Source organism: Mustelus asterias, chromosome 1 (genome assembly GCF_964213995.1).
Source record: "Mustelus asterias chromosome 1, sMusAst1.hap1.1, whole genome shotgun sequence".
Taxonomy (NCBI): domain Eukaryota; kingdom Metazoa; phylum Chordata; class Chondrichthyes; order Carcharhiniformes; family Triakidae; genus Mustelus; species Mustelus asterias.
The window spans coordinates 84,811,939-84,822,000 of NC_135801.1; positions in this window are offsets into that span (position 1 = coordinate 84,811,939).

Sequence of the window (10,062 nt, forward strand, 5' to 3'; positions counted from 1 at the left end):
CTGCCACATACCAGATGTGGATTTACCCTCAAACAGCCTCTCCCAATCAAGAGCTGCCAATTTCTGCCTGATCCCAATAAAGTTAGCCTTCCCCCAATCCAACACCTGACCCTTGGGACACCACTCATCCTTTTCCATCACTATCCTAAAGCTAACAGAATTGTGGTCACTATTTGCCACATGTTCCCCGACCAAAACTTTGAAGACCTGACCGGGTTCATTCCCCAGCACCAGGTCCAGTATAGCCCCCTCTCTAGTTGGGCTGTCCACATATTGTTCCAACGAACCCTCCTGTACACATTTTACAAATGCCTCACCATCCAGAGTCCCTGCCCTCAGCGATTTCCAGTCTATACCAGGGAAATTGAAGTCTCCCACTACAACAACCCTATATTTCCTGCACCTATCCAGTATCTCCTGACATATCCATTCTTCCACTTCCCTTGGGCTGTTGGGGGGCCTGTAGTACACCCCCAACATAGTGACTGCGCCTTTCCTGTTTCTAAGCTCCACCCAGAGTGACTCGCTACACGACTCCTCCGAATTGTCCTCCCTCTGCACCGCTGTAATATGCTCTCCAACCAATACCGCTACTCCCCCACCTCTTTTGGCCCCTCCTCTGTCTCGCCTAAAACACTTGTACCCTGGAATATTCAGCTGCCAGTCCTGTCCCTCTTTCAACCAAGTCTCCGTCACCGCAACCACATCCAAATTCCTCGTGCGCATTAAGGCCCCAAGTTCGTCTGTTTTACCTGCTACGCTCCTTGCATTGAAGTATAAGCACTCCAGACCCCCAGGCTCAGTGAGGTCGTCCTCCCCCAGAGTGCTCTTCTTCTTTGCCAGCCTTGTCCCAGCCCCAAGCTCGTCCCCAGCCACCACACTTATAGACCTAATAGTTTGATCCCCACCCCCCTGCCACACTAGTTTAAACCCCCCCGAACTGCATTAGCAAAGCTCCCAGCCAGGATATTTGTGCCCTTCCAACTTAGTTGTGACCCCTCCCTCTTGTACAGGTGCCATCCTCTCCTGAAAACCTCCCATTGGTCTATGAAAATAAAGCCCTCCCTCCTGGACCAGTCCTTTAGCCAGGCATTCATTTGAACCAACTCCCTATTCTTATCCTCACTGGCACGAGGCATTGGGAGCAGCCCAGAGATGGCCACCCTAGTACCCCAGTCCAACGCGCTTCTCGGCCTTTTGGCTAAGATCAATTGTAGTATGGAGAGGATGCTGCACTTGGTTGAGGTCATTGGGTTACATTGAAGCTTCATATGTTTCATATGAAGCAATTTTTAAAAGCGGCATCTCGGCCTTTTGGCTAAGATGCAAATGAGCCCAAGTCTTGGAGGAGGAACCTCCCCCTTCTCCAATCAGCTTGGCACATGTCGATCGGGCCCAGGACAGGGTGGTTTGGTCGCTTGCCCTGTCTTGTCAGCCTGGATCAGAAATGTCTCAACTTGTTGAGACTCTGAATTGGATTTGATTTGATTGAATTGGAAAAGTATTTAAAAAAATCTCCCGTGGGCCAGCCACGACTGTGCCGCAACTGTGGCAAAACCGGCCATTTTGCCGCAAGCTGCAGCGTCACCGTATGCAGAAACTGCCTGAAGGAGGGGCACTCGACCGACGAGTGCAAAGACAGCAAATGTTGCAACCTGTGTGGGGAGACTGGCCATGTTTACAGAGTCTGCCCCAAGCGGAAGGTCACTTACGCCCAGATCACCGGAGGCGGAGCGAGGAAGGCGAGTGCTCCTGCTGCCTCAGGGAACAAGAAGCCCACCGCAAGAGAAGCTGGCACGGAGAAAGCTTCTGAAGCAAAGGTGGACCCCCCAGTGCAGCAGGATGATGACACATCCACACCACCGCCAGCAGAGGGCGCAGAGGACATGGAGCAGGAGAAAGGAGATCCCGAGGGCCCCTGGCAGGTGGTAAAGAAAAGCACCCAGAAAAGGAAATCCTGCGCAGCTAGAGTCTCCAGTGGCGACGCCTCCTCAGACGAGGAAAACAAAGCGGGCAGCCGACGAAGCATCAAACGGCTCCATAGAAAAGCGGCACGGGAACCACAACGGACTAGGACCAACGACCACAAAGCAGCCGGGGACCATCCAGCCGACGGATACAGCAGTGCGGCCGAGGCCCCCCAAACCCCGGACAACAGGAACGAGGACACCGACGACGCCCAAGGCGGAGATCGGCCTGCAAGCCCGGCACCAACCGAGGGCTACACGACACCGACCATGTCACCCAGTCGTGGTCGGGGACCTGAGGCAGGGTCGGACTGCTACCTCAGCCCTGCAGAATTTTGTCAGTGCCACAGGAATGCAGCACCTGGAAGAGGCTGACTGAAGGACACGTAAGAACTGACAAACCGTTTAAACATTAAAATGTCTTTAAAGTTTGCATCTTTAAATGTTGGCAGTGTTAAAGATAGTCTGAGATGTGCGGCCAGCTTGTCCTACCTGGCGAAGGTCAAGGCCGACCTGCTGTTCCTGCAGGAGTGTGGAATACCACACCTCAGCAACTACAGGCGCTGGTCGAGTGTGTGGTCCCACGGACCGTCCATCTGGTCAGGTGGGAACGACTGCCGTTCATCCGGCCTAGGCATTCTGCTACGGGGGGGGCAACTTCACCGTCTCCGAAGTTAAGGAGGTGGTGGGAGGACGCCTCCTCGTAGCAGACGTCACGTACAAAAACTGCCCTCTCAGGCTGATTAATATGTATGCCCCTGCCGTCAAGACCGAGCGGCTGGCACTTTTAGAACAGCTGCCACCACTACTCACCACCTCCAGGCCAATCATACTGGGTGGGGACTTTAACTATATAATTGACAAGGCCGGCCGATCCAACAGGGCCGAAAGTAAACTGGACGCTACGTCCAGAGCCCTGCTGGAAACAGTCAAAGATGCCAAGCTGCTCGACGTCTTCAGCGACCAAGCAGACGGAGGGCAGCGGAGATACACGTGGTCGCGGCCAGACGGGTCTGTCCGCTCCAGGATCGACTTCATGTTTGCATCCCGCGCGATCACGGTCAGGTCCACTGACGTCAAGCCGGTGTTCTTCTCTGACCACTGCCTCCTGCTGGCAGACTGTCAGCTGGAGGAAAACCAGAAAGTGGGCAGGGGGTCCTGGAAGCTTAATGTTGAACTGTTGACCCCAGAGAACCTCGAGGAACTCAAGAGGGTTTACCACGGTTGGAGAACCGTGAAACCCTTCTTTGAGTCTCCATCACTCTGGTGGGAAACCATCAAGGGCAACATCAAGAGGTTCTTCATCCGAAAAGGGGTTCAGAAGGCCAGGGAGAGATGGGGGGAAATGTCCCGACTCCAGAAAAGCATGCAGGAGCTACTCCAACTGCAGTCGATGGGGGTTGATGTCAAGGAGGACCTCCGGGAGGTGAAGAGCCAGCAAGCCTCGCTCTTTGCCTCGGAGGCCTCCAAGGTTATCTTCCGGTCCAGGGTCCGCTCCGTGGAGCAGGACGAAACGTGCTCGCGCTTCTTCTTCCAGAAGGTGCACAGAGAAACCTCTGTGATCACAAGCCTGAAGGAAGAAGATGGCTCTGTAGGGTCATCGCAGTCTGACATTCTGAGGATTTGCAAATCCTTCTATGCCGGACTGTATGACCTGAAGCCAACAGACAGCACGGCCTCCCAGTCTTTCCTGTCGTCTATCACGCAAGTCTTGGACGATGGCGAGCGGGAGAGCCTGGACAGACCGATAGCTCTGGATGAGCTGACAAAGGCCGTCGAGTCCCTTCAGAAGGGTAAAACTCCCGGTAGCGACGGCTTACCGGCTGAGTTTTACTCGGCGTTGTGGGACTTGACGGGCCCGGACCTCCTGGAAGTATACTAGAGTATGCTTCTGGAAGGCAGCATGTCAAAATCCATGAGGAAAGGCATCATCACCCTCATCTACAAGCAGAAGGGGGAAAGGGAAGAAATTAGAAATTGGAGACCTATTTCACTATTGAATGTGGATTACAAGATTCTGGCCAAGGTCATCGCCAACCGGGTCAAGTCTGCTCTGGGGTCAGTGATCCATCCTGATCAAACCTGTGCTGTACCCGGCAGGAAGATCTCTGATAGCCTCGCGCTACTCAGGGATACGATCGCCTACGTGCAGGACAGGCAGGTGGACACCTGCCTCATCAGTCTAGACCAGGAGAAGGCGTTTGACAGAATATCGCACAGCTACATGATGGATGTGCTCTCCAAAATGGGGTTTGGGGAGGGAATCTGCAATTGGATCCAACTGCTCTACACAGACATCAGTAGCGCAGTTTCAATCAATGGGTGGGAATCAGATATGTTTCAAATCAGGTCTGGAGTCAGGCAGGGCTGCCCTCTCTCCTCCGTCCTTTTTGTGTGTTGCATTGAACCCTTTGCCAAGGCCCTCAGAAGCGACCCAGGCATCAAAGGGGTTACAATCCCAGGCAGCGGAGGGACGCAAGTCAAAGCCTCCCTCTACATGGATGATGTGGCTATTTTCTGCTCGGACCCCTCGTCTGTTCGCAGGTTTCTTCGAGTCTGTGAGCAGTTCGAGCTGGCCTCGGGGGCCAAAGTCAACCAGGGTAAGAGTGAGGCCATGTTCTTTGGGAACTGGCCTGACACATCCTTTGTCCCCTTCACCATTAGGGTAGACGACCTCAAGGTGCTGGGGATATGGTTCGGAGCGGCAGGGGCATGCGCCAAAAACTGGGAGGAGCGCATCGCCAAAGCCAGACAAAAATTGGGATTGTGGGAGCAACGCTCCCTCTCCATCACTGGGAAGAACCTTGTGATCCGATGCGAGGTTCTGTCCGTGTTGTTGTACGTGGCGCAGGTGTGGCCTCTCCCCAAGTCCTGCGCAGCAGCAGTGACCCGGGCCATCTTCAAGTTCATCTGGAGATCAAAGATGGATCGTGTCCGGAGGGAGGCGATGCACAAACCTCCAGAGAACGGAGGGAAAAACGTTCCCAACGCCGCCCTCATCCTGATGGCCACCTTTGTGTGCGGCTGCATCAAGCTGTGTGTAGATCCTCGGTACAGTAACAGCAAGTGCCACCATTTTTTGAGGTTCTACCTGTCCCAAGTGTTGCGGAGGATGGGTCTGGCCACATTGCCGCGGAACGCTCCAAGTAGTTGGACCGTACCGCAGCACCTGTCCTTCGTGGAGAAATTCTTCCGGAAACACACCTTTGACCACATGGCTATCAAGCAGTGGTCAGCACGTAATGTCCTTGAGGCCCTGAGAGAAAAGGAGACAGCAGATCCTGTCGGATGGTTCCCTGAGCGGACTGTCAATGTCATTTGGCAGAATGCCTCATCACCAGAACTCACAAACAAGCACCAAGACCTGGCTTGGCTGGTGGTGAGAAGGGCACTCCCCGTCAGATCCTTTATGCACGCCCGGGGTCTCAACCTCACCGCACGCTGCCCTCGAAGCGGCTGCGGGGCTGATGAGACGGTCGCACACCTCCTTGTGGAATGTGCCTTTGCAAAGAAGGTCTGGAACGAGATGCAGTGGCATTTGTCGCGGTTCGTCCCGGGCAGCTCGGTGACGCAGGACTCTGTGCTCTACGGGCTGTTTCCGGGGACGCACACCGAGACAAATATCAACTGCTGCTGGAGGGTCATCAACTCGGTGAGGGCGCACTTTGGTCTGCCCGAAACTTGCTGATCTTCCAGCTGAAAGAATTGTCCTCGACCGAGTGTTGCAGACTGGCACATTCCAAGGTCCAGGACTACGTGCTCAGGGACGCGCTCAAGCTTGGGGCAGCCGCCGCAAAGGCACAATGGGGAAAGGCCACCGTGTAAAGCGTCTCAACCGAGGCAGACCGAGGGCCCGGTAACTGCAGAATACCCTCGGCCTGCGTAACTGTGTGCCAACCTGAAAAATAACAGCACACAGTAAACTCTGACACATGTATATAGTTTTAAGAAATGAAATGTAACGAAATGTAATGTTTTTGTAAATAAGCACTGTATTGTACTGTAAAAATGATTCTTTTTGCACTGTTTATGACTTTTGGATCTGTCATTTTGCAATGTTTTATTGGAGAGTTTTTTTTTGTGAATAAAGTATATTTTTGAAATAAAAAAAAATCTCCACATCGGGAGAAAGGCAGCCAGATGCACCAATCCTTTCCTGAAGTTTACAATGCAATGGCAAAACAGTTATACATTTTCGACTGTTCATTTCCCCTGTCCACTCTGTCATCCTAACTGGATGCTCCAATTGCATTAGTACACATTATTTACCTTGGCCAATTGCATCCTACCTTCTTGCAGAATTAGGAATTCACTGGTCGAGAGGACTTGGAAGTTCCTACCCACTGTTACTAAGCAACCTCACTTACGTAAATCCGTAATGTTCAAAGGTTGCTTTCTCACCGTAAGCCACAGAGTTGAAAAGGTGATGTTCCCACTGTCCTGCTCCGCCTTATTATCTGCAAGAATTGAATATTTTAACCAGTGGAATTGCGTACTTTGTGAATACTTCTATTCATTTTCTAGAGTTTGAGAATTTGAACTCTCCATGACTTTTCTGATAACATAACTGTATTCTGTGGCTTATTGTTACCAAAGAATGTGGCCTGTCTAGTTTGCTCTTCCCATTATGCTCCAGGGCAGTTTGCATTTTGGCCAAGTTGCACAATACATTCAAAAATACTTGTTTAAATCTAAAATATATGTTTAATTTCCATAGCAGTAGTTATGTGAGTTTCTATGCAATTAGTATCTTTGTATAAAATAATTATGAGGCACATTGTGGTCCTTATTCTATGTTAATTTCCTCCGTTTAGAAATCTTATTAGTTTTTGAAATCCCAGGGTTTTCTGAACCCCTCTAACACCCCATCCCCTTGGCACTACCTGATGCCCGGTGGGCAGTGCCAAGGTGCCCCTGGGCATTGCCACTTTGTCCCTTGGGCAGTGCCAAGGAGTCATGATGTGGAGATGCCGGTGTTGGACTGGGGTAAACACAGTAAGAAGTCTCAACACTAGGTTAAAGTCCAACAGGAGCCAGGCTGGCACTGCCAGGCTGACAATGCCCAGGGTCACCACCCCCTTACCTCCGACCCCCTGGGGGGCCCGTGGCACCCCCTTCACTCCAGCGGCGTCGGACCGCCAGCTCCCCACTAGTGGGGAGCTGTTGTAAATCCCACTGGAGTGAAACACTCGTGGCGGGGGGTGGGGGAGAGGCTAGCGGGCCCGGAAACTTCAGTCCCCGGGCCTGCTAATGAAATGCAAATGCTTTTAAAAATATTTTAACCTATGTCGATTTCTGGGGCAGAGCTGACGACACTGGAAATCCGAAGGACGGAGATGTGCGGAAGCCATTGCGCCCAGTGGGAAGCCGGCTGCACAGCCTCTGCTTATGTAGCGCAGCGGGCTGGGAGAATCAGGGTGACCAGGGTGAGGTTAGGGCCGGTCAAGGACAGTAGTGGGAACTTGTGTATGGAGTCAGTAGAGATAGGCGAGGTGATGAGTGAATACTTTTCTTCAGTGTTCACCAAGGAGAGGGGCCATGTTTTTGAGGAAGAGAAGGTGTTACAGGCTAATAGGCTGGAGGAAATAGATGTTTGGAGGGAGGATGTCCTGGCAGTTTTGAATAAACTGAAGGTCGATAAGTCCCCTGGGCCTGATGAAATGTATCCTAGGATTCTTTGGGAGGCAAGGGATGAGATTGCAGAGCCTTTGGCTTTGATCTTTGGGTCCTCGCTGTCCACGGGGATGGTGCCAGAGGACTGGAGAATGGCGAATGTTGTTCCTCTGTTTAAGAAAGGGAATAGAAATGACCCTGGTAATTATAGACCGGTTAGTCTTACTTCGGTGGTTGGTAAATTGATGGAAAAGGTCCTTAGGGATGGGATTTACGACCATTTAGAAAGATGCGGATTAATCCAGGATAGTCAGCACGGATTCGTGAAGGGCAAGTCGTGCCTCACAAATTTGATAGAATTTTTTGAGGAGGTAACTAAGTGTGTTGATGAAGGTAGGGCAGTTGATGTCATATACATGGATTTTAGTAAGGCGTTTGATAAGGTCCCCCATGGTCGGCTTATGATGAAAGTGAGGAGGTGTGGGATAGAGGGAAAGTTGGCCGATTGGATAGGTAACTGGCTGTCTGATCGAAGACAGAGGGTGGTGGTCGATGGAAAATTTTCGGACTGGAGGCAGGTTGCTAGCGGAGTGCCGCAGGGATCAGTGCTTGGTCCTCTGCTCTTTGTGATTTTTATTAATGACTTAGATGAGGGGGCTGAAGGGTGGATCAGTAAATTTGCTGATGACACCAAGATTGGTGGAGTAGTGGATGAGGTGGAGGGGTGTTGTAGGCTGCAAAGAGACATAGATAGGATGCAAAGCTGGGCTGAAAAATGGCAAATGGAGTTTAACCCTGATAAATGTGAGGTGATTCATTTTGGTAGGACTAATTTAAATGTGGATTACAGGGTCAAAGGTAGGGTTCTGAAGACTGTGGAGGAACAGAGAGATCTTGGGGTTCATATCCACAGATCTCTAAAGGTTGCCACTCAAGTGGATAGAGCTGTGAAGAAGGCCTATAGTGTGTTAGCTTTTATTAACAGGGGGTTGGAGTTTAAGAGCCGTGGGGTTATGCTGCAACTGTACAGGACCTTGGTGAGACCACATTTGGAATATTGTGTGCAGTTCTGGTCACCTCACCATAAGAAGGATGTGGAAGCGCTGGAAAGAGTGCAGAGGAGATTTACCAGGATGCTGCCTGGTTTGGAGGGTAGGTCTTATGAGGAAAGGTTGAGGGAGCTCTCTGGAGCGGAGGAGGCTGAGGGGAGACTTAATAGAGGTTTATAAAATGATGAAGGGGATAGATAGAGTGAACGTTCAAAGACTATTTCCTCGGGTGGATGGAGCTATTACAAGGGGGCATAACTATAGGGTTTGTGGTGGGAGATACAGGAAGGATATCAGAGGTAGGTTCTTTACGCAGAGAGTGGTTGGGGTGTGGAATGGACTGCCTGCAGTGATAGTGGGGTCAGACACTTTAGGAACATATAAGCGGTTATTGGATAGGCACATGGAGCACACCAGGATGATAGGGAGTGGGATAGCTTGATCTTGGTTTCAGATAAAGCTCGGCACAACATCGTGGGCCAAAGGGCCTGTTCTGTGCTGTACTGTTCTATGTTCTATGTTCTAATCATCCCCAAGGTGTCACACTAAGTTCAGGTTGCTGAGCTCAAACCTTTTCTTTATTCTTTGAAAGCTGAGAAAGAAGCCCTCAATTGCATTGCAACGCAATTTAGACAAATTACAACCCCTTGAAGTCAGATTTTTTGCTCTCTCTAAAGTCATAAAATCAATTAACACCCATTCTTCACAAACAGCTGTTAATTAACTGTTAATTGTTCCATTAGCAGCAATTCAAATTGAACTGAAAGGTTGCGAAAATAAAATCTTCAAATTGGGATCGAATTATCACCAAGGTCGTGAACAGTCCAGTTCAGCCTCTGAGAGTAGTTTGGGATGAGAGTTTGTGTGGTGAGCTTGGAGGGGCAGGTGGAACCGGGGGGAGGGGGGTGGGGGGAGGGGAGGGGGGTGGGGGGGGGGGAGGGGAGGGGGGTGGGGGGAGGGGAGGGGGGTGGGGGGAGGGGAGGGGGGTGGGGGGAGGGCAGGGGGGTGGGTTCTGAGTGATACAATGAATTGAATGAAAACACAGTGGGTGGAACTTTCCATTCTGGAGATGAAGTATGATGGCAGGTGGGAAAGTCAGTGTGATTCCCACTGGGGCAGTGGGTCTGATCCATCTTGTGCTTTTCAGCTCATTTTTAATGTATCACCTAGGGGCTTGTCAAATCATGTGGGAGGGTGGGCAGGATTTGTCCATCCTGCTGTTACCTCATGGCGTCAAAAGTCCTGGTGCCATATTTAAATAGCACCAGCACAGATGTTCACTCACAGCAGACCAGGTGTGGTCAGAACGTCTGCTTCACCATGGCACCTAAATGAACAAAACCTATGGCTCCACAGTTCAGCGAGGCCTCCCTGAGGATCCTCCTGCAGGTTGTCCAGGAAAGATGGGAGGTCCTCTTTCCGAGGGATAGGAA